This window comes from Echeneis naucrates, chromosome 23 (assembly GCF_900963305.1).
Source record: "Echeneis naucrates chromosome 23, fEcheNa1.1, whole genome shotgun sequence".
Classification (NCBI taxonomy): Eukaryota; Metazoa; Chordata; class Actinopteri; order Carangiformes; family Echeneidae; genus Echeneis; species Echeneis naucrates.
The window spans coordinates 3,089,135-3,112,766 of record NC_042533.1 but is presented as its reverse complement, the minus strand read 5'-3'; the positions used below and the strand labels follow the sequence as shown (position 1 = coordinate 3,112,766).

The 23,632-nt window shown below is 41.3% G+C and overlaps 1 protein-coding gene across 3 annotated transcripts in view; it reads left to right on the top strand.

The window, feature by feature from the left end:
- The window catches only part of syt1a (synaptotagmin Ia), a 123,217-nt gene that overhangs the window by 28,261 nt on the left and 71,324 nt on the right, over positions 1–23,632 (top strand). For 2 of the 3 annotated variants that reach the window (XM_029495665.1, XM_029495662.1), the window contains exon 2: positions 6,535–6,583. The gene's annotated coding sequence lies outside the window, so the exon portion shown is untranslated. Of the gene's footprint in view, positions 1–6,534; positions 6,584–8,100; positions 8,228–23,632 lie in introns of those variants that run through there. The other variant, XM_029495663.1, reaches the window with a different exon arrangement.

The following is a 23,632-nucleotide window of genomic DNA, read 5'->3' as shown; positions in this document are numbered from 1 at the left end:
ATCAGAACCAACTCAACTATCTCGCAGGAAGCTAATTTCACATCAAGGCTTCACAGTAAATACTGAGGTCGACCAGAGGAGTTCTCTGAATGTCCATAAGGCGATCTAATTGCCTCTGAGCAGAAGTCCAACTTTGGGTTCATGCATCCATCTCCCTTCGACTCCCTCATCACTGAGTGGAGCGCGTTAATGAGTGTTGCCTAGCAACCGCTAAAACAGGGCTGGTAAAGTCAAAAAAGGCTCGCGCTCAGTGAGATCTTTCTCTTTTCTTCTCAACTTGCTATTCATGTGCCATCTGCATGCCCTAACAATGCCCCATTTAACATCAGAAGGTTTGTCCTGTTCTGCCAAGACATAATCACGTCGCATTTTTAATTGCCCAGCTTCTTGAAGCCGTGGCTATGTCGATGGGTAGGAATCATGCCAGCTGGGAAATTATATTGATATTTTGAAACGATTGACAGAGGATATCTTTCTATATTTCACCCTCTATCTCCTCCTCTGCCAAAATGATACTCTGCTGATGGGGGGGAAAAAAATCTTGTATTAAGATCCTGCAGGAACTGAAATTAGTTTTCTTCTGCTCCGGCTGGGCATCTGCAATGACACCCAGTGACAATAGGCTGGAGGATGGACAAGATAGTTGGCTATGTATGTTTACAAAATCGATAATATAACACCGACTACCCCTGAAATTGTGTGTGTGGCATCCCATTATCAAAACATTTAAATATGAAGAAAAACCTCCTATCACAGAGTAATGATTTCCGCACAGTTTTATAGAGGTGAATGAGCCGCATTCACGTTGCACCTGTGGAAGCCAAATAATGCAATTTAATTGTGTAATTATCCAGAGTGCAGACTCTCAGAGGCTTCATTCAGGTTGATTATGTAACATGAGTGGATTGAGTCCTGATCAACCCTAAGCAGAAAAGAGAGCGAGTTCAAAGAGTTTCTGATCCACTTTCTCGATGGGCTCATATTCATAGCTTCTCTGCAAACAGGTTGAGCTTGCCTGTGTTGGAGACTTAAGGTTGCTTCGCCCAAAACAAAGACGGATCTGGGTTTAATCTCAAGGGCATTGCTTTAAACAGCTTAGCCAGGCTGGCTCAGACTTAGGATGCTCCCTTTCAAATTAAACAGCATTTGATCGATGTTGGGTTCAAAGTGGGTCATCCTGACCAGGGAGGTGACCATTGAGTCTGGCAGTGTGCCGCACATCGTCATGGCTGTCTCCTCCAATAAACCGCATGAGGCTTCAAGTTACTCAAAGCCTGCTTACCTTTCAGCTCCTGCATTAGGAGGAAGTTGTCTGTCAGGTGCCCGCCCTGACAACAGTGGATGCAGGAATAATACTCGTGCTGTTTTTCTTTTTCTCTTTGTGTGCGGATAGAGAGCAGAACTAAAAGATGGAAGTTAAAGAAAAGTGCAGTGTGTAAACGGAAAGGGTAAAGGTTTCATCATTCAAGGACAAAGCACAGGAGAGACGGGGCTTGCCAGTGCTGCGTCATCATCATGCAGGGAGACCATCTGAATGTTATTATACTGTCTGATTTGAGTGCCAGCTTCAAGGGCATATTCCTCTACCCATGTTATTGAAGTTCTTTGTAGCACTCAACCAAACCAAACATCAATTCATTTATATAAGAAAAACCCGTTTTCCTTTATTTACTCAACCTTAATAGATTTACTTCGTTCAGTTAATGCTGAGTGCTCACATTGGCTCCATCCAGCTGACATTTGGTCATGCTCATAATGAGTCTGGCTGCTGCGAGGTAATCACTGTTTTGTTTGCTCCAGTTTTACCTGAGTAATGTAAATATAGTAGCCATAGCCTGAAAGGCCTCCACAAGGAAAAGCATTCTCCACAGAATGAAAACAGTTTCAGAAGTTGAAATTCAGCTCGAGGTTGGCTACCTGCAGCTGAAGACGATTTATTTATCGACTGTGTTCCGCCTCCACAGAGCAGAGGGCTGGCGAAGCCTTTGGTGGTTTGAGGAGTAAGCATATGTTTGCCAGAGAAGCTCTCGCTTCATAATCACACTGACAAGTCTGTGTCATCGTCGTACATTGTCCTTTTAAATAACAGTCAAACCGAAGTCATGGATGTGCCACACTGGCTACACCTGATTTATATATTCCTGTCATATGTTCACTTTTAATTTAAACACATTCAGTTTCAATTGTAGCTCTTGCACACTCAGCTAAGTAAATGGGCTAAAATGCAATTTATTGTTAAATGTCATGCAATTTAGTCAAATGACAAAGACATATCAGGCAGCACAATTAGTCGGCACAGCGTACTGTGCTGTTTCTACCCCACTCCCCCCCTCCCACCCCCCGTCAGCGTCTGCAGCACGGTAATTATCAAATGTTTTGATGTGAAGAGAGAGGGAAATGTCGACTGACATCCCCGGCCAGACTGGAGCACCAGATCATACAGTAACTGACAGCCGAGACCCATCATTTCTCTGCTGCACAAAATAAAAACAACAACAAAGCAAGCAAAACACTGAATCAACATTGATCTGCAGAAATGAAACTGACTGGGCTTGTTCTTCTGATGTTTGACTCTGTGAAGATAGAACGTATGGATGTTCATGATTTGTAGAATGACCTATCTGTGTGCTTTTATAGATATGAGGAAAGTTGGCGATGCTCGAATTTCATTTCTGCCTAAATCTCTAAATACTTCATTGGGAGCTCTCCTCAGTACACATTACCCCCGTCTTTCTGTTTTTTAAGCATCAGGAGACATCCTGGTCTGCTGGTTTTTGGCTGTCAGCGAGGGAATCAAACGCCTCGTCTCTCAGGTCTTATCTGGTCTCTCTCAGCTAAAGTTGATTTCATATATCTGACGCCAGTTTTGAGGTTCTGGCCCGGCCGTGAATATGCAAGCATCAAAGCCTACCTGCCTGCATCGGCCAGATGGTGGGATAAATCTAAAACAAACCCCCCCAAAAAACATGCCTGACCTTCACTGTGCTAAGCTTCATAATTGTGACGTTTTAGGTAGCCCGTCTGTTGTTTTTGTAGGCAGGAGCTGCAGTTATTTGGATATCTCAGTAAATCCAGTAAGAAGCAGGCAGGGCCCTGGATGAACTGTGAATCAGCTACGCTGTACTGACTCACCACTACGCAAAAAGCCAAGGGGGCTCTTTGATTTTAGTTGTCCAGTTAACTTTTTTTCTAATATCTCAGTCCTATTGATGGAGGTTTGACCCTTGTAAGATTGTTTTGCTTCATCTTATGCGCTTTGCTAGTTGAATTTATGACTCAAATTTCATCATCCATTACTCAGCTCAGTAGGAGGACCAGACATATGTGGAGCAATGGCTAGTTGCTGTCATGGTTTGTTTTTGTTTTGCTTTTTTAACTTTTTTATCCATAATAACTACATCACCAGGTTCAAAACATCATGTGTCGGTTGTAGAAATTACTTTTCTGGTGGAGGGAAAAGAGGTTTGGACCCCAGACGTCTCTGCAAATACAAAACAAGGGATTAGCATTTTGCGTAAACGATTCAAAAACAGGGGGGATACCAGACAGTGTCATATGTCAGCATCATTACATCCCACAAAAAATACAAGTGCCCCTGTGCAAAGGTTTGGCAGAGAAGAAGTGTATTCATCCTTTGGCTGTTTTCTGACAGCCTGCTCGGGATCCTTCTGCCAAACTCTTCGAGCCAAATTTAAGTGGGCTTCAGAACTGGCTGTTGTCAAGGCTGCCTGTCTGCTGGAAAGGAAGCGACCAGCTTCAAGGAACTCAGAGGAGTAGATGATGATGACATGAGATTTACAGAGTGATGAAGGCTCGTGCTTCTCAGGGGTAATATCTCCGTACCGGATATTGGCTTAGTGTCCTTGCTGTGAAACTGAGGAGGCCCCCATTGTTCCTGAGACATCAGTCCCCTCTGCCTCTTATTAAATAGATGTTGAGATTTAAACACCAATATGAGCCTTAGCTTAATATTGTGTGGTGTTTTTCATGAGACTGCCCTTCCTATTGCGTGTGAGTGTTGTATACCCAGTAGAATATTTGATGTGTTGCCTGGACCGGTGAGATAAATGGATGTTGGGATGGTCAGCTGTTTATCTCAATTACAGATGTTTGGATCTGAGACGTGCTGGATACGGTCATGGAGTGCATGCCACCGTTGTCCACTAAATGCAAACGAAAGGACTTTATATTTTATATTTGAATGTCTTTAACTTATGATTAAAAAATGACTGTAATTGTAATTCCACAATGCATTTTGATGGCTTCCAGCCTTGATATCGGCTCCACCAGGTTTTTGTGTCTGTGTGCCACCTCCAAAAATTCACATTACAAAGTAGTGAGCTGGATACACGATTTCACATATATAATCAAATTTATTCCAGTCGTCTTGAATTGATTAGTTTTGATGGAAAGTTGATTAGTCAGTCCACCACTGTCACCCTCATATACCTCAATTAACTTACTCATACGCACTCAACAGCCTTAAGGGCATGTTGAACTGACACGTAAATTCAATATAATATATATTTAGTTAAGTGCAAAACAGTCCAGGATAATGAACAGATCAATAATATATAAATGTTGAATTAACTTCAGTTCTGTCGGCAGAATATGAAAACACTTTACCAAGTGCAGATGTTGATGAGACTGATGGCTTCAGTCCACAGATGAATCAGTGAAACCTCTATGATAATGATGTTTGGGCTCACATGTAGCAGACTCAGTATGAGTTTATTTTATTTTTTTATATGTAATGATATTTTGATTGTGTTTTCCCTGCACTAAATACTGCCCACCTGTGGCGTCGCTACAGCAGAGTCAGTAGGCGGACCCTCTGGGTCTTATAACCACAGAATGATGCTGCAGTTTGTGGATGTTGGTGGACCATCTGCTCTGCTGTAATGAGAAGTCCGACATGTAGATCTATGTGCAGGTTAACTGATTCTGGGAAAAGAAAAAAACAACAAAAAACAAAAAGTGATGGTATTCAGCCATACCCGGCCCTGAACTGAGCTCCGTCAGAATGCTGCAGCCTGTACTGTGGGAAGTCTTTTGTTTTCATTAGATTTTTTTATGGATTTCTTTTGTTTGTTGCTGTGAGACGTTTCCTTAAGGACGCTCATGATGACAGTAATTAACTATTTTTTTTTCCTCTGCTGAGCTTAATGTCAAAAACAAAAAGTAGAATCGTGATAAATGTGATTTAAGTGCAGCTGGCTTTGGGGCCTTCATAACTCAGGCAAAGGTTGGGTCTCGTTTTAAACCCCCTACTTTAAAATTAGTCAGGTCTTCCTTCCTTACCTGGCCTTTGTGGCGTCAGTGACTCCCACTGAGGCTGATGGCATCCCCAGGGCATTTAAAGTCTATTTCCACACCATGTATCCCAATGGGCAGACGCTGAGGTGTTAGTTATCCAAACCCACATGACTGCTACACATTCACGAAACACCTTCTCAGCAAAAGCACAGAATTGGTTTTCAAAGCCCTCCTGCTGTCTACTGGTAAATATCAGCCTCTAATTAGCTGTTGTTTATATCTTCCACGGCACCATCTTTTGGACGTCAGCTCCGGTACTGATTGTTTGCCTACAGCAATCAGTGGATGAAACTTGCTGCAGCCATCTCTCCATCTGCATGTTTCTATCTAGAGAAGAAGTGATAAATCGGTAAATGTTGTGGAAAATATGGCTTTCAGCCAGATTTTTGGGAGCAAAACTGTGTTTTCATTTAGTGTTTAAGTTTGCTTCGTTATGTTTTGGTCCTCTGTTCTCCTTTGCACCCCCTGACATGGTGTGAGATTGGCCACCCTATGCACATCTAATTTAGAAGGGTAACACCTCACCTCTCAGCCCCAGCTCCCTCACCCAGTCATTTTTTACCGGTGTCCTCGGGCCAGTTAGGAAACAGTATGAAGCCAGTGTGCAGTGCTTCTTGTTTATAGTTGTGCAGTTTTGAATTCAATAATGCGTTTTTTTCTGTTTCATCAAGCTGGTTTGTCCTTTGTACCTATTCAAGTTGTGCTACGCATTAAGGTATGTGTGCCTCACGTTGCGCCATCTCTTTCCTGTGTTTGGTGCTGTGTCCGTCAGTAGCAGCGACGTGGAGTTAGAAAAGGTTTGGGCACGAGTGTTTGAGGGTTTTCTGGGGAATGTGAAGTCATTTTCTGTGTTAACACAGAAAAAACTAAATGGGTAAAAAGGTTTTCATTTGAAATCATATAGTTTAATTACAGTAATGACCCATTTCTGGCTGTCACACGACAACTCTGGCGTGTCAGCCTGTTTCTTCCCTCTTAGTAGTGGACGTGGTTGATATTTTACTGATGGCAAACTTAATTAATTGCTGCCACTCTTGTTAAACTTTTGCCTTCATATAAGATTCCAGCTAATAATCTTCATTGTGTACACCTTTCTAAAAAAGATGACTAATTTTACATATTTAATTACATTGTAATAAGACTAATATTCAGAATAAACTGGTTGAACCACTGTAGACTCAAACTATGGACACTGATGCTGTGATATTTCCTTTATAGATATCTGCCAATCAGAAAGGAAGAGCAGAAGAAGCCCCTCTGAGATAATGTAAGTGTTTGACCTCTTAATTGAATCTTTCACATGACCAGAATATCTCATGCATTGAAATAATACGGGACATTTTTAGCTGTTTACTTTTTAGTTGTTTAATTTTTTTACATTTTGGTGTCATTGTATTTACCGAAAAGAGGATGTTATCCGGCTTTTATTTTCCAACACACAATATCAATCAGATCAGTACGTCCAGCTGGGAGTCAGGATGCCTGATGGCCTCTGGTCTCATTTGAAATGCAGACATTTTCCTGTTGCTTCCTTTAATGAGATCTGGAGGCGTGCAATCTAATATTCACCACTGAGGCTCCAACATGGCCCCTGAGCCTGTAACCCAGAAGCCTCTGTGCTAATTCAATGGAGTGAAGCCTGCTGTGATCAGACAGACTGGAGTGGCCACTCAGTCAAAGGGTTGAGTGGAATTAGCCTTTTCCAAACACAATGTACTAATAATCCACAGTTGGCTTCGCTATTTATTTGGTAGACTGCGCTTGTGTTTGGTAGCAAAGAGACATGAATAAACAACAAACACAAATGCTGCAGAGGCTGAAGTCCTCTTCTAACTCTGTCTTGTATCTTTTACTGATGCTCAAGACAGAAGCTTCGCTTTCCATTTAAAAAGCACAAACCTCCAGAAACAACAGGTCTAACCATCACATAGTTCACGTTCAGGAGGCTTCATAGGTCCGTTGAACAGGCCAGTGTATTTCCTCATCAAACCAGTTGTAGGCCAGCAGAGGCATGTTTGCACCACAGCTGTGCAACATCTTGTTTTCATTTCGCCGCACATGTTCACAAGTTCGAGCGGCCCCCCTCCCTGTGCGTGCAACTTGTAGCATAAATACACAGAAGACCTGTTCTGTTGACAGCATTGCTGACGTCACACCAGCAACATTTCAAGAAACTGACACCTCCACCTGTGCAGATTTCTGTGCTAGGTTTAAATCTGAATGTGACACAGACCTGAAAAAAGGTAAAAGCATGTGGTGAATAGGACATTTTAGAAGGTTTTATGTCAAAAAGAAATGTATCCTTCAAATTAAACTTTCAAGTATGCCATCTTCATTCAGAATAAAAAAAAAAAGTTTTTTTTTTTATGGGAGTTTTCTGCAGTCGGGTTTTGTAACTGAATTTTTCAGACAAAGAAATTATTGTTTTGTGAAGAAAATTACACTCTTTTTGCTTCATACGTCACAGAGAAGCTGATGCTAGGGCTCAGTATGAAATGGTCTTCTTGGCACATTTTAGTCCATACAGGTCTGATGGCAGTTATTTTCTCGACGCTTTCTTGCACTTGAATTCAGCCCAACGTTGCTGTGATGGCAGGAAGAACAGCTCCTGTAGCAAAACTAAAATAGCCACATATGAGGAGCGGCAGTAAAGATCTGTATTTGAATTGGCTCTGGGAGTAAAGGAGAAAACTTTCCAGGATAACAAAAAAAACACATGGTATGAGGTCTGGTTGTGCTCAGACATATTGTAGGGTCTTCCCTGTGTGATGTAAAGAAGAAGATGACTTCCTGACAGAAAGCCCTGGACTCTGTGAGAGGGACCTCCACGTGACTAACGATGGAGTCTGGAGGGGCAGTGATGGGGGGAGAGAGCCTGCTGCCGGCATAAACCAGACATGGACAAGCTGTGGTAAATGATATTTATGTGGGTATGCAGATGTGGAAAGATGTGTTTTATTAGTTTTAACTGTTACTTCAACAAATACTTGAAGGTTATGTTTTGTGGTTGTTGTGTACACATGATGGGTTGCTGGAGAGGTTTTGTTCCTGGTTGGAGACTTAGATTACTCGGATATGACGGATTTGGGCATCCACTCCTCACTCGATGATGAAGCTTGCCGTGACTGTCCCAGCTGTCTGTCACCAATGATTGATGCACTGTGCACATCCCACCTTCACTCGCCAGTGTTCACCGCTGTTTACGCCTCAGAGATGCCTCCGCCTTCTCCCATTAGCAGGAATATTAATCATCCTCCATGCTGAATGATTGGGTTAAAATCCCACCGTACCCTGGTTCTACTAGAGGGAAGTCAAGACCAAGAGATTTTATTCCTCCTTTAAACTTATTTCATGTCCACCAGCCAATGATAAGCATAAATAATTGTCTTTAATAAGTGCCTTAGCATAACACAAAAGACCCAAAAGACTGACTAAATTACCATTCTGATGTAAAAGGCACCTGAAGACTCTCTGTTCCTTCACATCTCAGAATCATCATTGTAGAAAATTAAAAGGAAAAATATATAAATAAAACAAACAAAACTCTAATGTTCCATTTAGTAATTGTTTTGGCAACAGTTTTTGTTAGTGTCTGGTAATTTGTGAGTGTTTTGAGTTTGACCAAAATTGTAACCTCATGGCATTTTCAGTTTGTGTGCTGAATCATTTTAGAAAATCACTCTATCTTAACAACTAATGTGTGCCTGCTGCAGAGGGCTGCAGAGGGCAGCAGCCATTATTTCACTGCTAAAAGTTTGGTGTTTTAAACACTTAGTGGCTGAACAGAACCCAACTAGTTGCTGTTTTTGGTGTCAGACGCAGATATGTGAGTACGTTGACTGTTGGTTTAATTTTAATGCGCTCTCTACTCGTTGGATTGGATCTTTGGGCGACTTTGGGTGAGAGTGACTCTCCTGGCTAAACAAACACCTCACAGGAGAAACATGTTGTATCTGCTAACCTGCTGAGGTGTGTTAGGACTCAACCTGAAGACGTACTGTTGGATCCTCCCTGGAGAGTGAAAGATTATCTTCTGCCTGACATTAAGAGGAAGGCTGAATATTGGCTTCTGACTGAAAGCTGGCTCTACTAAGTACTGAAATAGACCCACCCTCCAACATTTCTTTGTGATATCAGTTTGTGAACATCGTGTGGTAAAAATTTCATAGTTTTATGAATATTTACTGAATTTCTCAAAATATAAAACAGCAGAGACTGATGACTGACAAGACATTATTATTCTTGCCAGACAAATTGTGACAAATTATGAGGTTTCAGTGCAGCAGGAGACAGTGGTGTACGTACTATAAACATGATCTTTATCTTTTCCCCTGGCTGTTCAACTTTTAGCCAAAGTTGTGGCATGGCACTGGCATCTTTGGTCTGTTGATCGGTTCACACATTGAAACATCTACTAAAGTGAAATATGCTTTGAAAATAGGTCAAACAGAGAAATATGTGTAGAAATAAAGTTATTTCATGGATTTTAATAACAGTTTTTTTAGCGTCACTTTCTTCATGAATACTGTGCAGGCTGTGCCTCCATCAGGCACATTCTCATTCTCCCTTTTCAGTTGTCATTGCCTGCACAAAATGAAATCCTCCTCCGTCACTGTCAAGGTTAGTATTCAGCCATGTTTCCTTTTCAGAGACGACAGACGGCGCTCCTTGTTCCCCTTTTTAATCTCGCTGTGCCGCTATTTCATTTCCTGCCTCGTTCATTGAATCAAATCCAAGCCCAAGCTATTCGATAATGGCAGACTCATTTTATGTCACTTACAAATTGAGGATTTCTTACAGAGCAAAATCTCTAGTTCTATAATTGACCTATTATAATTCACCATGTGAAGGCCAAGTTAAAATGCTTTCTTTCAGGAAAAACATTTTGTGTTGTGATGTAAGAATGAATGCACCTTGAACGGTTACATCATCTTAAAATGAAATTACAGCACATATATGTGGGGGCAGTTTGATTACTCAGACCTGCTCTCTGCAGCCAGCTGTTCGTCCAAGTGAGAGACATTAACTTTTTCTACACTTTAAAATTCGCCTTTGATGTGATAAAGAATATATTTGCTAGAAATCTGAAATAATAGTGCAAACTCATGTGCTCTACCATGATGATTCTGTGCTCACCCAACCTTAAGACAGGCTGACACTGATTAAACAGGTGCTTGCTGCCCGCTTGTACCTATTCTTACCTACGGCACAAAATCTACATCCACAATGTTATCTTAATTAAAGGAATCAGAGCGTAAGCTGATACAAAACCAAGTACTGCCATTTGAGTTGCACACTCTTATTTTAATGGATATAAATCACGACCTTATGCTGCATACATAATCAAAATAGGCCACAAGCGGCTCATATGTTGTCTTGCGAGTGTTTGCTGTGTGTTTTATGATCAGAGCAGTTCCTCAGTGACTCTGCCATGTGCTGGAGGCTGCCACACAGTGTTTAGTAACTGTCAGATGGGATGTTGATGGGGTCTCTGTCAGTGCAGCCCCATGATCCTTACATGGCAAGAGAAAGGAGAGTGTGTCCCCTCTGGAAAGGCTTAAGAGAAGACAGCACAATGAGGGGGGGGGGAAGATGGCCTGGCATGTTCAAAATGGCTACAGGGAAGCCATTTCTCACAATGCTCCAATTCCCCTGGCTCTTTGGTGTAGATCTGTCCTTTGTGAGCCAAAGTGTCTGAGACACATTGCGGTCACCATGGGCTGGAGGAGATATGACAAATGTAACGCCCCGACCCGGTTTGCTTTTTTCCTGTGAGAGAACAACGTGTGGCTCAATGATATTACATGAGCTCAGCTGTTGGAAGATGCTTCTGGTTTCTGGAGGGATGTCAAATTCATTAGTTAAGTTTCATAGAATTAGCGTACTTCTCTAATTGGTAAAAACAACAAGTAGATGGTAATAAAACAAGTTGAAGCATTCACTGTCCCTGCAGCCTGGCTGTGGTAATGGGAAAATCGTCAATGTGTTATCCTAGCTGTTAGCTGCTGCGTGTCTCAGCAGGCTAAACCAATTTAAAAGTCATTTAAATTTCAGCTCATTTAAAGTGAAACAATTGCATTTTAATTAGCTTTGCCTTAAACATTTGCAGTTAACATAAAAACGCTGCGGCAAAACCTGAGGGAAAATATTTTAAGGCTGAAAAAGAGGATATGATTGGGTGTGTGATCACTTAAACGACAGCGCCGTTTAAGACAGTCGGGGTTGTTTCCCCCCGCTCAGGTCCACAAAAGCCCCAAGCTCTTCTTTTTTTTTACCCCAATCCAATTTGTTTTTGTTTTTTTTTTTTTTTTTGTTTTTTTTTTTCCTCCCCTCTCTCACATCATCTCCCTCAACAGGGCATCCACTGTGAAACCAAAGAGTCCCATCAGTTCAGGGAAGTGTACATTTGTGTGTGCGCTTTTGGAAATGTAATGCCCTGAAAAAGCCAGTTGGAGGAAAGACTGAGCCAGAGAAATATAGTAGTTCTCTAGTTTATCCATTCTCTGATCATTTTGAGGCAAAATTAAAGCAGCTGTGTGGGGAAGATGCCACCCACTCATGATATATGGCTCCTGAAAGATAAAGCGTCATGGCTGCCTTTTATCTTAATGGACCAAACCTAATTACTAACAAAGAAATACTAAGTACTAACTTTAAGATGGCTGAGTAACTCGCAGTTTGACTTAATTGTAGTCATTATGTTTGTAAAAAGACAACAATTTTTATCTCCACCAAACATTCAGGTGTTTGTATGTGTGTTTCTGTGATATCTCGATTTTTCAGTGGAAAGTCAGGCAATGAGCTAGGGAACAAGTGATTAGTTTTTGGAGGGGATCCAGGGATTTTTCATTTTTAATAGATTTCCAAACATTTTGAGATAAAGGACTTCTCTGAAGAGCTTCAGCACTTGTTGGGGAAAAAAAAAAAAGCCTGTTAATTTCACTCATGATTATCTAGGCACGAATCACTGACTCACTTTTATTTACAGGCCTTTATGGAAGTTTGTACTCTTTCTAGTTATTATTTTTTCTCACAATAAAAGGGTACATTTAAAATGGCAGGAATCAAAATGTACCCATGGTGTTTGAGAAGTCACAGAGATGTTTTCCTGCAGCAAATGCAAACAGAAAATGACTTTGAAAATACCACAAATCATTTTAAGGCTGTGCAGTTGACAAAAATAACACTCTAGGGAGTTCTTGATGTGAGGAGGGACACAACAATCAAGTCAAACAATCCCAAAATGCATGTATCTGGGGGGTGTGAAGACACATTTGTCCTCATCTGATACCCGGCTGTCTCTGGTGTTGTCACAAAAACTCAGCGGGTCCACACAGATCAAACACGAAGAGATGACAAAACTCTGCCCAAACACAAATGTGGAATCAAGTAAAGCCTCCTGCTGTGGCTCAGTGTAAAGAAAACAAACCGTCAGTATGGCTGTACAACAATAACTCAACACTTTTGGCTAGAGCGGACCTGGTCTGATGCAACATCAACAAATATCCGAGCTCGACCGAGTTAAAGAGCTGAGTGAGTGATGATGCTATTCTGTTGAGTATGTGGAGTTTTCCTGCCCCCCAATGCTCTTTCACAAAGAGTTGTTACTGATATTTCATTAACTATTGGGCCACGGTCAAACGTTTTAATTTCAGTAAGCCATGGACTAAAGATTGGACTGTCAGGATATCAGAAATTAACCACACAGTTATCGAAGAAAAAGGGCTCAGTCAAATAATATTAGCGTTAATTTTAATCATTGTCCTTTCTTTCTATTGTGGCAATTGGTTTAGTTTTGAACAAGGACATAGAGATCTGTAAATAAATGAACATTTGAAAACTGAAGTGCAAAATGCATTCAGGGGTTTGCATTCCTCAGGGGTTTGTTGGGTGTAAAAAGAAGTCAAATTTGTACTGAAGGCCAAAAAGCTGAGTATGTTACAGTTTCATGTTGCATCACCTGTTTGACCACCAGGAGAGAGAACAGAGAAAGAAAATATGGTTTCTTCTGGTTTCAAAAAAATAAAATGGTAAAGGCTACAAAAGATCCCCATCCACCATTATAAACAGGAGATCAGCATTTCGTTTTAAAAATAACAGTTATTGTCCATAACAGTATAGTACACTGTTTATTTCTTATTCTCCCCAGTCCAGCCACATGCCAGGTTTCTACCTGGTCTTTTATTTGATAGCTGAGTGAGAAATGTATGAAAGAGACAAAGATCCACAGTCCCAACCCACGCTACTGTTTGCTGGCAGAAAGTGGCAAATCGCCTCGTGCACCAAAGGTGGTGGGAAAGATGGTCAGCATCTTATTAACAGGATCAGAGCTGCTGCGTTCTAATCTGGTCCTCCACTACGGGAAATATCTGGGGCGGAGAAGTTTCTCATACCGCTCAGAGATCAGTTTCAGGTGGCTCATCACGATGCTGGAGCCTGGGGCAGTTTCAAACCGAGTCAATTTATGTAGCAACGCTTTTTTTTGTGGAACATCACGGGCAAGCTGTAACATCTGGGTCTAATTGTCATACTGGGTGTGCGTGAGTGTGTGAAGGTTTGGAGTAAAGACTGCAGGTTTAATCCCTCTTTCCAGTCCTCGGGGTGTCGGTGGTTCTTCTTTCCACTTGGGGATGAAGGTCTGCTTTTAGTGAATATTCAAAGAGTAGCAGAAGCAGAAACATGCGGCTCTATTAAACACTATCTGGTCCCCAGATCTTTCTATTTCGTATTCCTCTTTGAGGTACAATACCAAATTCAGGCCAATAACCCGCAAATATTTTTATAGCAAATCCATGGCGCGAAATAGATTCAATAAAAAACTAAGTATGGAGCTTAAATACGACCGTCTGCAGAGTTGAAGATACTTTTGATCTCACCGAGTTCTCTTATCTTTAAATTAAAACACCTTTCAGATGTTAGTCATCTTTTCCTGGAAAGTTTATTCAGACTTCTCCCACTCACAACTGTTTCCTAGAGCAACACAAAGTCGGGATGTGTTCGTTCCGCCTGTTACTCTGGGCTGTGATCACGACAACGTGCCGCCCCACGGTGAGCTGAAAATGGTTGTTCAGTAGTTTCGCTTTTAAATATGATAGTTTCACGGTTTCTTCTTCTTCTGATGAAGTAAGAAACTTATGTTGGACATGTGAGATTAGAGTGTGAGCTAAACTTTTATCTTTTATGCTGATACTGGCTAAACTGTACGAGAACAAATGGGTATTGTTTTTCTAAGATGAGTGTCAGTGCCATTCTTGTTTGAATAATCGCTTTATCTTCATGTTTTTTTGCAGTTTTAGTAATTTCACTAAAGCATCCAAAGTTTAAATGGAGCAGACATTTGGCAGTCTTGCCTAGGGCCTTCAAGCTGCTTCGACTTAGACCGCTAATGGATTGATAGGCCGACTCGGGAGCAATTTGGTTGCTTCTACTCATCACCACAGACACTGGCCGTCCGTCCTTCCATGTCGGGGTTAACGTAATTGCGCTGAATTGTGTGTTTAGCAAACTCAATCTGGTGGGGAAATATTTAAACAGATCACAGGTGAACTCAATCACACCGATGTTGCCTGTTCTGCTCGTGACTTTGCATGTGAGAGCTCATGGCCAAATTCTCCAAAATGAATTTATTTGAGGATTGAGGGGAAATCATTGTCAGCAGACATGGACTTTCAGGTTTGGCATGTCTTAACATGGTGCTCATTACTTCTCCATCATTTGCTCTGCTCAGGTATCCAATGTCCAGCTCCCTCTCTTCCAGTAGAAGATTTTTCTGATTTTGTGAGCAGTTCAGTGATTCTGACCTTTTCTGGTTGCTCTTTGAAGGTCAATGTTTCCAACAATTTTACCTTGTGACCCCTTAAAACGAGACTTTTCAGTACAGATTTCACATCTATTCATTTTGGTAAGTTCAACCGGAAGAGTCATTCTTCAGGGGAAAAAACTAAACAAAACAACTTTTAGAAACCTCCAGATCACATTAGTGGTAACCCTTTACTTTGACAGTCCATGAATTCTCTCAGATTTTTGACTGCAATTTTTCAACCTCTATCAATGTAAAAGCAAATACTGAGTCAGATCAGGGAAAGCTGAACAACAGACAGACCATCAAGTCCACAATTAAACATTGGATATGACTTTCCACCAAATAAGTAATTAGTTATAGTAATTTATCAACTTCTCATAACTTCTCATTCTTTAGTCTCTATTTTCATGACTACAAAATTCCAAAGTAATTGGGAGGAAATTGTTGTAGTTATTTATTAAGTCTAGTTTGTTAATTAACAAATCAAATTAGCCTGAAACCACAAGCATACATTTAAATAGGAAAGAAATGTGTTCCCCTGCTTGTCCATCTATTTGATAATTTCCTGATCATTTAGATTTTGTTTGTCTTCTCAAGGAAATTTATTTTAGTCCCAGCTGTTTTGTTTTGCCATGAAAGAGTACATTAGGACACTCAATATCTTTCTGGCCTACAAAGAGCCGAGGTGATTATCATTTATCATGTTTCTTCAAAAAATCAAACTGGGAAACTATTACAGCACCATTAGTTAAAATTGATTCAGGTAATGAGGTTTTAACTAACAAAAGAAGCAGGAAGTTTATGAAATGGTCTCAGATGCGGTTGCATCTTTGTGCTGAGCCACGCAAAGAAAAAGGGGATTTCTCTGCCGAGCTGACGGCAGCATGAGCCAAAACGCCCAGATGCTTGTTTAATGCTGCGCTGGCTCGCAGTCGGCTGTAAATTGAACATGGGAGTGTAATTCTGCCTGTCTGTTTGTCGTGTTCAGACACCGGTGAACCTTCTGCCTGTGTGGCCTCATCAACACCCCCATCCCCCTCAGACTGCAGAGATGATTTTTAATTCCTCTCTCCCATGTTTGAAGGATGACAACGAGCCCAACCTGACGCAGGTGTTCCTGTTCAGACCACATAACAAATCCTGTTAAGTTAATGTGTAACTCCACCATTAACACTGTGTCAGAGTTGGTTTGCAGTCAAGTTGCTAGGTAACAAAATGCCTCAGAAGACCGTGCTGTTATTTCTGAAAACTACGTCAGGTTTTTCACACCTCCAAGAATAAAAGCTGTGCTCACAAGCTGCTTTGTTAGACAGATAAGCCAAGGAATCTTGCCAAAGGAAAGCTAAAATATCATCACATCGAAATGTATGAGGACGTCAGGGGAAGCAGAGGAACTTTCTTAAATCTTCAGTTATGCAGAAAATTCTGTCTAGCAAAATGAATATACTGCAGATCTCAAACATAAACTGGCAATGAAAGTTTTTAGCAACACAAGGACTAACGTTCACCCATGAAGACGATGTCAGAGGTGATTCTCTGCTGCTTTGCGAACAAAAATGCTCAAAAGATGCCAATTCCCAAGAGCACTTAAGTGACAGTGCTAATTAATGGTACCTGAGACGAGAGCGGGAGTCTGGAAAAAATCCTCCAAGGCTTTTACCTCGGGAGCTTAAAAGCTCACGAAACAACAAGGGTCAGAATGACACTGAACCTTTTGTCCCATTTACGATTTTAATACCATCTTTTAGAAACTATCCTGAACTACGCAGAAAATTACAGTACTTACAGATTTTTATTTATTTATATTTTCTACTACCCAAGGCACACCATGTCCTCTTGCTCTTAAAGATGAAAAAGCCAGAGGCATCTTTCAGGGCACCTACTCTTGGTAATAGCAGTGAAACACCAGGAGCAAATGAAAGCCTAGTTGCAAACCTCAAAGGCAACAGAGAGGGATTGGAGTCAATGAACCCCTTTGGCCCCAGAGTCAAGCTTTTTACAGGCCCACAGCAGCTTTGATCTTCTCCTGCAGAGCTGGAGAGGTGCATTAAAGATTCTGGGGTTGACTTTTATTTATTTATTTATTTTTTTTTAGTAATGCTAATGCATTAGGCCTCATTTTGTGGCATCACTGCCTTGATTGTAGTAAAATAAAGTACGGAGGGGAGGAATAGATGAATGAGCCTGTTTTAACTTATGGAGCCTTTCAGTACACTCTATGAAATAAGAAACAACGGAGCCTTATTACAGAGATCATTCTCACCCACAAAGAAGAAGATCATCCAGTTTCAGATTTGTTTTTTCTGTGCGGCATGATGTTGCAGTTTTGATTCTGACTGCAGGAATCATACACTCTAAAGATAATAACTACCCTTCTGAAGATGCATCTTAAATACTGATGCATATGCGCTCTATAATAATAGTGTGCTTTTATTCTGTTCTGACGACTGTTGCTCCAAACATGGCAGAGATTGCTACCCTTGATGCATTTTGAAAAATGTCTGAAAAGGAAGCAGCGAGGATCAGGAGCAGGTTTTATGAATCGGAGGAACAGATTCAACCATTTATTTTCCCATAATACTCCACAAAGGTTTAAAAAAAAAACAAAACAAAAACCAAACACAAGTAGCAGGCATTACACAAACACATCCAGGGCTTTTGCTGCTGTCACCATGGAGACGACCCCCCTTTGGCCTAGTTTAGCTTGCCTGGCCCTCCCAACACATAAACATGGATGTGCCTCGTGCCATATACAGTGCTCCTGAGAGCAGACTCACCTGTTCAGATATTATGATTTGCACTTTGCTCTGATGAACCTGAGAGAAGGAGAATTAACGGTCTCTCAGACATCTGTTATAAAAATAAAAAAAATAGATTTATACAAACAGGGACCTGAAGTATAATGTAAAAAATACAGGTCACAATAATCCTGAGGCAAGGAACGTCTTTTTATGGATCATCACCAGGTTTTTTTTTTTTTTTTATAGGGCATGCCTGATTTGTCACGTGCTGTTATTCTATATCTCCACATCCATCTACGGTCTCCTTAAGATATCCCCACCTTGCTTACGCTTCAGGCGTGTGTAAGAACGGCAGTCATCTTACCACAGGTAGCTTTAAGGGCTTTTCCTCTGGTAGATGGATAAACCATTGAGGGAAAAGGATGGAGAGTGAGATAGGAATCAGCCATCCTTAGTCAAGACGAAGCCCACTCTTGGGTGGCGGTCTGGCAACCAAGCGCACAACTATCTCTCCCGCTCCGGCGATCGCACAGCGGACCAGACACATGTCGACATCCATCACGATCATGTGTGACCCAAACTGGTCAAGTCCATGAACAATGTTTTTATGGAGTGGATAGTACAGATGTAGCAACAGAACAAGCATTGCCTGACTAAGCACTGGCTTGTATAGTAGGATGTTTCCACCACATGGGGATATTCACTGGTTTCAGATATGAGATTGTTGTGTTGCTCCAGCAGACTCACAACTTTCTTTACAATATATTTTTTTTTTTTTTACAATATTGGCTCCAGTAAAATTGTGTGGTTGGAGAAAGGCAACTTGAATTTTGAACAACTAAATGATATCACACTATTAAAAAAAAAAAAAAAAAAAAAAAAAAAAAAGCAATGCCTGTTAAAAAAAAAAAAAATCTTTGGAAGAAATAGCAATCAGTTATGTTGGCAATTTCATTTCCTACAGTCCTGCTGTGTAATTAGAACATAAAGTATAAGAGTCAAGGTTCAGCAAAGAGATACAGACTTCTGAAATGTACTGAAACTGAATTTAGCCTATTGCAGCAGGTCATTTCAGGGCAACGCAATAAAGAAATTAATAAACACGGATAAGATGACAAATTAGACCAAAAAAGAACGGAAGTTCAGAGGAACTCATAATTGGCCGTCACCCTACAGTAACCTGAGAAGCTGCAGTTATTTGAGAAAAAGAGAGACACGTCTCATCTCAAAAGTTTCTTCTCCTCATTGTCAATGAGTCACCCCCAAAGTACCTTGACACCGGGAGTAAACAAGCCTGCCTCTGTTCATCAAGGTAATCTTGTTTGCTCAGAGGGCAGCATCTGCACGGGACAACACACTGCCACCGGGATAAAGGCCCCAACGCCGGAGATATTGTGATTTCTTGTCTTTAAAACGGCCTACAGTAGCTCTGGCATGCGTACACACAAATCTGTGTGATGTCAGTGGAAGGTGAAGGGCGGCCCTACGGCGGATGCATCGCAAAACTGCGGGAGGCTGGAGTTGAACCATGCGGACCAATTTGATAAAATAAGTGTTTTTTAAATGTTCCCCAAAGAGGACTGCAGCTTGGGCTCCGACAGCGCTGTTGGTAAAATTCAGAGCGGCCTTTAGCCTCCACATGAGGGGAGCTCGCCATTCAAAGTGATCTCTGGGGTTCATAATTACTCTCCCAGTGAGCAGCCATCAAAAGCAGAGCGGAGAGGATTGCGGTTGTGTCACAACAGAATAACTCATCCACTAATCCCTCCGCTGCTACACGGCCTCCATTTTACCAAGGTGCTGCTTCCAAGACTGGATTCAAACTCCTGAGTGGCAGGCGGGATGTTAAGGCAGCAGATAGGGGCTAAAAGTGACTGAGTGAAACTCAGTGAGTTTTATTTGTAAAAATAGAAGTAGAACCATAAAACACGTCTTAATCTTTCTTTGTGTCAAGTTCTTTTTGGGTGTCAGTATTTGCAACTTGTTACATTTATGAGCCGTGTTGTTCAGTAGTTCAGTGAAAGGAGAGCAGTGCTGAAGGAAATTTTATTTTGGACAACAGAATGACTCTTCTGGGTGACGGCGACCTGCTTATGTAGGAAGGCGTCAAGGGATGAGTAGAATTTGAGTGACAGCACATATTGTCTGGAAATCACACGCGTCATGACGCTTCACCGCCTGCTGAGCCCTGTCAGTTCTTTTGAAAGTTCAACCTCAATTCGGTGTTAAAAGTTAAAATATAAAGGATGAGAAAGATACAGTCGTCGCTCCACATGTACGTACTGTGCGCTGATTTGAAAATTTCATCTTCCCTGGAGCAGATGGTCAGCCTGGTGGAGACCTACATGCATAGAGATTCGCCTTATGTAGATATGCTGCACAGTGGAGCATGATTGTTGCGAAGCGTGCTGGGAAACAGTTGCCAAGCGCTTCATTGGCGTTTCATAATTGGAGATATGTGGAAAGCATGCCAAAACATGTAGGATCTAACAATTCCCCAATCATTCATTCAAAAAAATTAATAAATATATAAATTCTAAAGTTAAATCCTTTTTCTGTTTGTCAGATCGTCTCTGTTGACTTTTAAAGAGGGAAAGGCTCTTCTTTGATGCTCAGCTTGTCTTTGCCTTGCACAGACATTTTCACTGCTGCCTCAGGCTCGAAGCTAATGAGTCTGCAGGTTTATAATCACAGTAAAATTATAGTTTTTCTGCTTTATAAAAGGCTTATTCCACTGAATATAAAGCACAGCAATGTTAAATTAGCTGATTTACATTCATTGTAGATATTTACAAACCTAAATAGATCTGTATATATAGATTATTTTAATGCATCCCCCACAATTCATTCTATTACTGCTGTTTTTAGTTGCATGCCCAGTTTGATTCATTCATTTAGAAGCTCATCAGATCCCAAAATACTGCAGCAACTGTTCAACATTCTGCCCTGATGCTCAGATGGTAACGGTTATACTGCACCATGACCCCGTCCTCCCCATATCAACTCCATCCAAGTGAATGAGCGTGCTGCTTTTCACCGCCAGACTACAGCCTATACACACAAATCCACTAAGCACAAAGCCCGTCCTGGTACTTCAAATTGCACCAAGTTCAAATGTAGGTAGTGGTTCACATATTCCTCACGTGTCTCCACATCGTTTCTACATCTGGACCACGCTGACATATCTGGGGCTTTGCTTTCTGCCTCACTGCTCGTCAGAGAGGAGGAACACTCCTTTGATTGGCAGGTTAAATTTCTCAAGGTCATCCTTCCCTACAGCTCACCCTCTCAGTGTAGATTACGGTGGTAATATCGCCACACACCCCCCTAAACTGGTTCTCTGTCTGCACTCAGATCTAAAGATTGTGTCCTTGCCTCCTCATCGTGTCATTACATAAGCTACTGCACAGGTTGTTGAGCATGGAGATTGTGCTGTATGTTACATTCGGTCCATATCTGGGCTGCTGTGAGGAGAATGAATGTAATTGCTGCCCGTGATAGGCGGTCGCCTGGGGAAAGGGAATGGGATGCGGTTGCATGATTGCAGCCTCAAAAAAAAAAAAAAAAAAAAAAAAAAATTGGCCAACATCTGGAGGGGGTCCATATTTCTGACTGGGATTTCATCTTTTGACTGTGTCTTTGCCTGAGATTCAGTTCTAAGCATCTGCTTTGAGTTAGCACGCCATAGTCTGTTTGCATTTCTGTCATTTCACCCAACGAGCGTTAAAAAGAAAACTCACACAGTTTTCATAGGAAACATTTTTAAAGAGCCAAGAAAAAGGGAAAAAAATGATGAAGGCCAGAAGCTATTTTCTGTCCCTGATTTTCTTTAAAGATCATATAGGAGTTTATGATCCATGACTCTGCTTCGCACAGGCCGAAAATACTTTTGTGAAGGGTTGGATCTTCCACTCAGTCCATTCTGCTCTAGTGAGAAGGAAAACAAATAATATGCAGTAAAGAAATCAGTTCAGACTCATTTCTGTCCATTCAGTGATTGTCTCTGAGCCTTACTCTCCGTGACAAGGGCAATATGCCTTTAGAGCCCATTTCGTCCATTTTTTTCAAAATCAAAACGCAGTCTTTATTCCGCTCTTGATTATTGACCCATGTATTACCACTTCTAACCACTAAAACTACTCACAGCAGTAAATGAGGAAGAAAAGCAGATTTACTCTCCAACATGGACTATGTTTGGGTTTCATCAGACTCAGTCCTTCTGCTGTAGTGGTTTATTTTTAGGAGTAGGTATAATACAGTATAAAATAAGCCTATTACAAATCTGACATTCTGTTCATGTTGTACTGGTGTGTTCTTTGAATTTTTATATTCTCTATAGACAAATGCATCCAGGGAGATGCAAGGCAGCAACAGTGAGGTGGACCAAAACTGCGTTATTACTGTTATTGTTAGTATTTTGAGGCCAAAAAGTGATAAAAACCAACGAACAGAAGGCTCAGAGGAGCAAATGTGAAAACACAGCAGGAAATGTGAACTTGTGCAGATGGAAAATACACAGTTCCTAGCAACTGATATCAGGATGACGTGCTCACTGTGTACCGACCATGCTATTTGTTATGGATGCATATTTAGCAGCGCATTTCAAACGGTGACGCATCATTGATTCGTGCGCACGGTTGTAATGGGTCTTGTTGTCACCACGGCCTGAGCTCTCTCTGTGTGTGTGCGATTAACATGTGAGAACAGCTGGAAAGTGTTTGAAAGTGTGTGTTCCCAGTACTTACCCAGTATACCACTAACGCATGACGTTATTAGATCGAACGAAAGGAGCTGCGCATGTTAACGCCCGTAAACACACAGCACTAAATGTTCCTCTGGGTTGGGAGTGAAATTGATGGACTGGAATTGATGGAGTGCTGTGAAACCTGGAATTCATTTTCTCATTTCACTTTTCATCATAACTCTGTTTTCTGATAACACAGTTTCATCGAAATGTGAATGAACATGCCGCCTGTAAATACTTCTTTCTCCCACCACGCAGAGGTAATAGATTTTAACCTTCATCAGCTGGTTGATAGATCCACTTTAAAGAATAAATAGCAATCAGGAGCAGGTGAACAAACATTTACCGCACAAAGTGGCAAGGATACTTTCATCTCCTCTTGTGTTGGTGGAATATAGTTTTTAACCATTAGTTATTGTGCATTAGGGCCTACGTTGGATGTTTTTCCATCATAAATTGGTATAGAGGTAGATTCTTTTAGAAATGATTAGACGGTGGGATTTGGTTTATATGTGTATGAATGATTCATAATAATTTTGATTACCCCTTTCTGTAACTCATAAGATAAGAGTACTTTATTTATCCCACGTACGGGAAATTCATTGTTACAGCAGCGACCATAGGTATAGAGGAGTAGAAGTACTAGAAAAATGTAAAGTGGCAGCGATGGTGATGAAGTGACGATAAGAAAAACTTGTAAAAACGTAATTGGTCCAGAGCGACAGAGAGGTGTTATATAGTCTGATAGCTGCTGGAATGAATGACCTGCCGTAGCCCTCCTTCTTGCACCTCGGACGCAGCAGTCTGTTGCTGAAGGAGCTGCTTAGTTCTCTCACAGTGTCATGAGTGTCATGATGGCTGTCAGTTTGGCCAACATCCTCCTCGATGCAGTCCAGAGAGTCGTGCAGGACATGATCAGCTTGTTCAGTCTCTTCCTGCCGTAGTCATAGAAAGTCCTGAGCTGAGGGACCAGTCCAGTTTATTGCTGAGGTGAACACTCTGGCACAGTACGCAGTGTCTTCCTGCTGA